Here is a 6,000-nt window from a genome sequence, read left to right as displayed (position 1 = left end):
CAAAACAGATGTCACCAAAAGCACCATGACAAACCATCGATCATCTTCCACATGGTTCCAGGGTCAATTTAAGAACTGGATGTATCTGCAGGAAGGCCACAGTCAATGTTCCTATCAAGGCCTTGATCAGCAGAGGGCTGTGGTGGTATCGAGGAAATGAGTTTCTCCAAGCACCTCGAGGCAGAACAGCTGGTACCCAGAGAGGGATGGGTTTATGAAAAGAACATTGAGTCATTATTGGTTATTCTCGTAGATTAGCGGAGTCATTATCACTTGCATAAGTATCTATTTGGCTAAAAAAAAAAGAGTGATAGAAAGAGCTTGGAGCCTTCATAAGTATAGGAGATGCTTTAGAGCAAATATATATATATATATATATATATATATATATATATATATATATATATATATATATATATATATATATATATATATAAAATGACAGGGAACCATTTGTGGCCAACATCATGGAGTGTGGAAGCTCCTCCAGGTTTTTTCAAGCACCCCTAGATCGACTCCAAAGTGGCACAGGTCATATCCTAATGCTCCAGGTGGCTTATCATACTTTCTTCCTCTGGATTGCAGGATTTCTAATCATCTGCTGTGGATGAAGAAGTACACAGACAGGAATTTGAGGAGCTGAGAACCTCGAGAACATGTAGAAGATACTAAAGAAAAAGTACAGAGGTCAGAGTCCAAAGCAGATGAATCTCTTGAATGTATTCTTACATTTTAATTCATACAGATTAATACATGCTCTCTGAGAAGCAGATGTTTGGGTCAAAATGGTGGAAGTGGTGCTCCTTTGTGTTTCTCCAAGAGCCGCTGGCCTCCTGATGGTCATCATGGTGAGCACATTGGATCATCACCAGCTCTTTGTCTGGATTGATGAGTCAAATATTATCTGCTGAACCAGCTTCCAGGTCCAGGAAGAGCAAAGGAGAATCTGAGAAGAGAATAAAACTATTCGGGGAATGCAATTCGATGCTCCAGGATTCAAGCTTGATCTTGGGTTTCTGTCTGTGTGGAGTTTTCACACTCTCAACGTATCTACAATGAGTTCCTCAAACTACTCTGATATTTTCCACCTCACGAAAACCCACCTGTAGTTGTCTTGGCCTGTTGCTGTGAATGAGAATGTATGATGTATTGGTATCCCATCCAGGGCCGATGACCCACCCAGTGTTCAGTGTTCTCCAGTCACCACGGCCCTGACCAAATGAACAAACGCCATGACATCTGGCCAGAAAGACGGCTCTTGTTTTGCGCCAGAGGTTTTGAGATGAAACTTCCTTGTGAAATTGTTCAGTTTTTTCCATCTCCAGTGTCCTCACCATGACTGGTCGCCATCACGAGGTGTTCGGAGGAGCAAAGTACACCACCACCACATGCCAACACAGTGCTCACAACAGCTGTTTGTCTACTTGTAAGGCAGCGAAAGGAGTTTTATTTTTATTACGATGCAAGAAGTCATTACAAAGTCCTGTTTCTTTGGTTCTGGAACTTCTCCATGCTCACACTCCTTCAGGTTTTCTGGTGTGGTTCCACCAGCAGTGTCTTCTTCGACACTCTCAGAGTGGTGCAGGAATCTACTGCACCTTTGGTCACCTGGAACTGTGGATCTGTCGTGTACCTTTTTATTTTTTTTTTTCTGACCTCCTGCAACTTTTTTGGTTGGGTCATGCAGGATTCCAGGGTTCCTGATCTTTGATGCGCAAAAATGTCAGCGGCTGATTTCTGAATTTGATGAAATTAACCGAGTGAGGCGTTTCTCTCTCTCTCTCTCTCTCTCTGAGTTCCCTCCTCTCTCTCTTTTTCCCCCTGCACCGCGCGCGCACAGCGGATGGGTGAAGAGCGACCGAGAGCGCAACTCGTGCGCGCATCTGTACCGAGATTTAACCATCAGAACCATCCGAACCCATCACCGGACCGTCTCGGCCTGTCGGACCGAGAACTCAGCGGGGGTCACCGGAAAGCTTTCAAAGCGCGCGCCACCGCAGGAAAAAAAGTAAGTTTTTAATTGCGGAAAATTTGAGTTATTTAAAAGATGCGCATTGTTCAGGATATTAAGGAAGATCAAACAGTGCACTGTCGCATTATCGTTGCCATAGTTACCAGAGATCTTCTTGTCAGCAGCGCGTGATTTTGGAGGACCGGGTTTGCGGCTGCGGTCTTTGGAGCACTTTCACGCGTTCAGGGACGTGGCATTTTAGTGGACTTTCTCTTGAAAAGACATTAAAAAAAAAACAAATAAATTAATAAGTTAATTGAAATCACATGTCTGGGGGGGAAAAAACTGAAAATGCGGCTTAAAGTCGCCTTTTCACGCGCAGTTCAACTCATTTAACTATGACGTCATAAACATAATCAGATAATTGGAGTGGATGGATTGAAAGTGAGAGGGCTGAGGTGGAGATGAGGCGCGTGGACGGGTCGGACTCCTCGGTGTCAGGTGATGATGCAGCAGCTGCGTTTGCGTCTCGGGACTCGAGCGCAATCATCACCGGCATCACCGCGCGGTGCCCAACTTCTGCGGTCTGGACTGAATGAGCTCGACGCGCGCGCGCGCTCGGTGTGATCGGTTTCACGACGCGCGTGCGGTGATTGATCGGATTGATTGATCGGATTGATTGATCGGATTGATCCATTGATCGATGAACCTGTCGGAAGCAAACCTTGATGCGCGCGCGCGCGCGCTCATCATCATCATCATCATCATCCTGAAGAGACCTTCAGCGCGCGCTCATCATCCCATTCGCACCCGAGCGAATCATTTCATCAGCAGGAGTTTGTCTTTTCTTTTCAAGCGGAGATGCAGCCTGGAAATCTAAAGCGTTCTAAAGCGCTCTGTTTCTCCTCTTAGCATGCGCACAGGGGCTCAAAGAGCTGAGGGGGGGAACAAAACATCTGCGCTGTGAGTCAGTGTCACTGAAACGGAACTGAACCGAGTCTGAAAGTGATTCACTCACACACACACACACACACACACACACACACACAGAGTTATAACCTGTGTGTGTGTGTGTGTGTGTGTGTGTGTGTGTGTGTGTGAACTGAATGCCTGGCCACGACCGAGTCATAAAAATAAAAATGTTAACAAGACCATTAAGTCTTGACTGATTGAAATAATGAAGTCGTGGCCACAACTGAGGAACCCAAAGGCACGAGATAATGAAGCGCAGCTGCATATTAATAAGGTGTGATCTGTGTGTTGTGAGTGTAAATACTGGGTTTGACAAAAACCATCATGGGCTCATGTGGAGGAAAAAAAAAACCCAACAACCCTCAACTCATTTGCTCTTAAATATGAATTCAGGCTACGTTCACACTGCAGGCTGAAGTGACTCAAATCCGATCTTTTCGCCCATATGTGACCTGTATCCGATCTTTTATTGACAATATGAACGACACAGATCCGATTTTTTCAAATCCGACCCAGGCCGTTTGGATGTGTGGTCCTAATTCCGATTCCTATCCGCTCTTTTCATATGCGACTTCAGTCTGAACCGCCAGGTCGCATTCATCCGACTTACACGTCATCAACAAGCCACAAACGTCACTATTCTGCGCTGAAGTAGGCGGCCGGTCTCTCAAAAAAAGTTACAACAACATGGCGCATAATCACGGGCGCAGATAGAGGGTGGGACAGGTGGGATTCGTCCCACCCAGATTTAAATTCACTTCGTTCGGTCCCCCCCACTTTGCATAAGGCAAACCTCACGGAAAAATCAAAAGACTAATTACCATTCGGTTTATTGAGGTGCACGGCAGTGTATACATAGTTGCAACAACTCACATAAAACAAAACAAAGACTGATATTCGGTTGGTTGAGCTGCGCAGACTGCACAGGTTGCAAGCTCGAGCTTGGTTGCTATAGTAACCCACAACAAGTTTGACAGGCATATCGGGGTTGGGGTTGGTTTGCTGGCAGCTTTGTCCCCCCCCCCCCAGTTTTTTGTCCCCCCCCAGTTCAAAAAACGTATCTGCACTGTAAAAAAAATATTTGTTGTTTTAACTTAAAAAAGTTAGTGCAAGGGCTGCCTTAAAATTTTGAGTTCACTGGAATTCACATAGTAAGTTAAATTGTTGTGAACTTACTATATTAATTTCAGTGAACTCAAAATTTTAAGGCAGCCCTTAAGGCAACCCTTGCACTAACTTTTTTAAGTTAAAACAACAAATCATTTTTTACAGTGTGCACCCCTGCGCATGACATCAATGCGAGGGACGCTTCGGGCTGTGAAGGTTCTGAATCTTCTCAATGGAAGGACGCAGAGGTTAGGGAGCTGATTTCCATTTGGGGGGATGCAGCTATTCAAGCTAGATTGGATGGGTCATACCGCAACCGGGCGGTTTTACTTCCGTAAACACTGGCCATGCTCACTGCGTGTGACGTCGTCGTATCCTGCAATGCGCATGCGGAACACTTTTAGGTCGCTTTTCGTTCATACTGAGGATCACATACAAGTCGCATATATTTGTTAATGTGAACGACCTCACAAAAAAATCGGATTTCACAAAAAAATCGGAATTGAGCATTAAGCCTTGCAGTGTGAACGTAGCGTCAGACTCAAATCTGATCGGCCTCAGGATTGAAGACTTGCGTCATTTTCAGTGAAGTGACTTCATACATCACCATGAGCTGGCCTTGTGGTTAGCATGTCCACTTCTGGACCTGGAGGTCGCTAGTTCTACTCACAGTCGGGTCATACCGAAGACCATCATGAAAATGATTCCTACGACAAGGCACACTGCAATACAGATGTGAGTGGGGGAGTCAAACTCTCACGGTTACCAGAGGACCCGCCCCTCACTGTAACCCTAGCTGTATAGGCGAGAGGCCGAGGGATATCGAAACAAAGATCGGCACCGCACCCATACGCCTTAAAGAGCTGGTTAGTATGGGGCCTGGGAAGACCAGATTCTGGTGTGAGAGGGACTTTGACGTGACTTGCGTTCGAGTAGAAATTTTTACCGTCACTCCATCATCTGTTTATCAGATGGATAGAGAGATAAATAGATAGATCGAGTGAGCCCTGCGATAACCTGGCGACTTGTCCAGGGTGTACCCCGCCTTTCACCCATAGTCAGCTGGGATAGGCTTCAGCTTGCCTGCAACCCTGGAGAACAGGATAAGTGACTACAGATAATGGATGGATGGAGTGTCATGTGGAATGAATCCATCCATCCATTGCACTTATCTGAAGCAAGGTATTCCAGACGTCCCTCTCCCCAGCAACGCTTTCCAGTTCCTCCTCCAGTTCTGACAGCAAAGAAGGAGCTGCAGCACCTCACCTGGGAGCAGGAAACCAGGGCCTCGTCCTGGAGCCAGACCTGGGGGGGGGAGCTCATCGGTGAGCGTTTGGTGGCCGGGCCTTGGCCCATGGGCCCCAGCTGGGCACGGCCTGAAGAAATTACATGGAGCTGCCGTTGCCATGTGGGCTCACCATCCACAAGGACAGGTCCCGGGGTTGGGTGCAGTGTGAGCCGGGTAGCAGGTAAAGGCGGGATCTGATCCTCAGCAGCGCAGACATGGAACGAAGTGACAGTTAATAACTCGATCAGTATGGAGGTGTGTTAGTGACCTCATGCTCGATTAAACCATCTCTGAGACGTTCCTTGTTTTGTATATGAGCTCAGTTTCATCGAACAAACATATAAATGAACTCTACATTCGAGGAAACAGACTTTATGTCCAGTCATCATTCATGTCATCATCCACAGTGTCTGTATCTTCAAGGGCATTCAATTATGAAATGATTAAGATCGCTTTAACTTGTCAGAGCAGTGATGTCACTAAAGTCTGGTATCCGAGGCGAAATGGACTGAAAACCAGGTTTAAAAATCATCACTTCGATTACAGCAACGTCACTTCAGAGAAATCTTGTTTTCAATTTCAAGAAATGAAAGTTCAGTTTTTTTCTGACGTGATTCCGTTACTGACTTTTCTTTCCTCGGAGAAGATTTTGTGCTCAGAGTTAAACAGCCAATTTTTCTCT

General features: G+C 46.0%; 1 protein-coding gene across 1 annotated transcript in view; it reads left to right on the top strand.

Annotated features, from left to right (window-relative positions):
* Window positions 1-1,925: 1,925 nt before the first annotated feature.
* Window positions 1,926-6,000, top strand: part of camkvb (CaM kinase-like vesicle-associated b) — a 68,653-nt gene continuing 64,578 nt past the window's right edge. The window contains exon 1 of the mRNA XM_060911038.1: window positions 1,926-2,008. The gene's annotated coding sequence lies outside the window, so the exon portion shown is untranslated. The remainder of the gene's footprint in view (window positions 2,009-6,000) is intronic.

The sequence above is a fragment of the Neoarius graeffei genome, chromosome 26 (assembly GCF_027579695.1).
Source record: "Neoarius graeffei isolate fNeoGra1 chromosome 26, fNeoGra1.pri, whole genome shotgun sequence".
Classification (NCBI taxonomy): Eukaryota; Metazoa; Chordata; class Actinopteri; order Siluriformes; family Ariidae; genus Neoarius; species Neoarius graeffei.
Note: the sequence above shows the minus strand (reverse complement) of the source record. Positions and strands in the feature narration are given on the sequence as shown.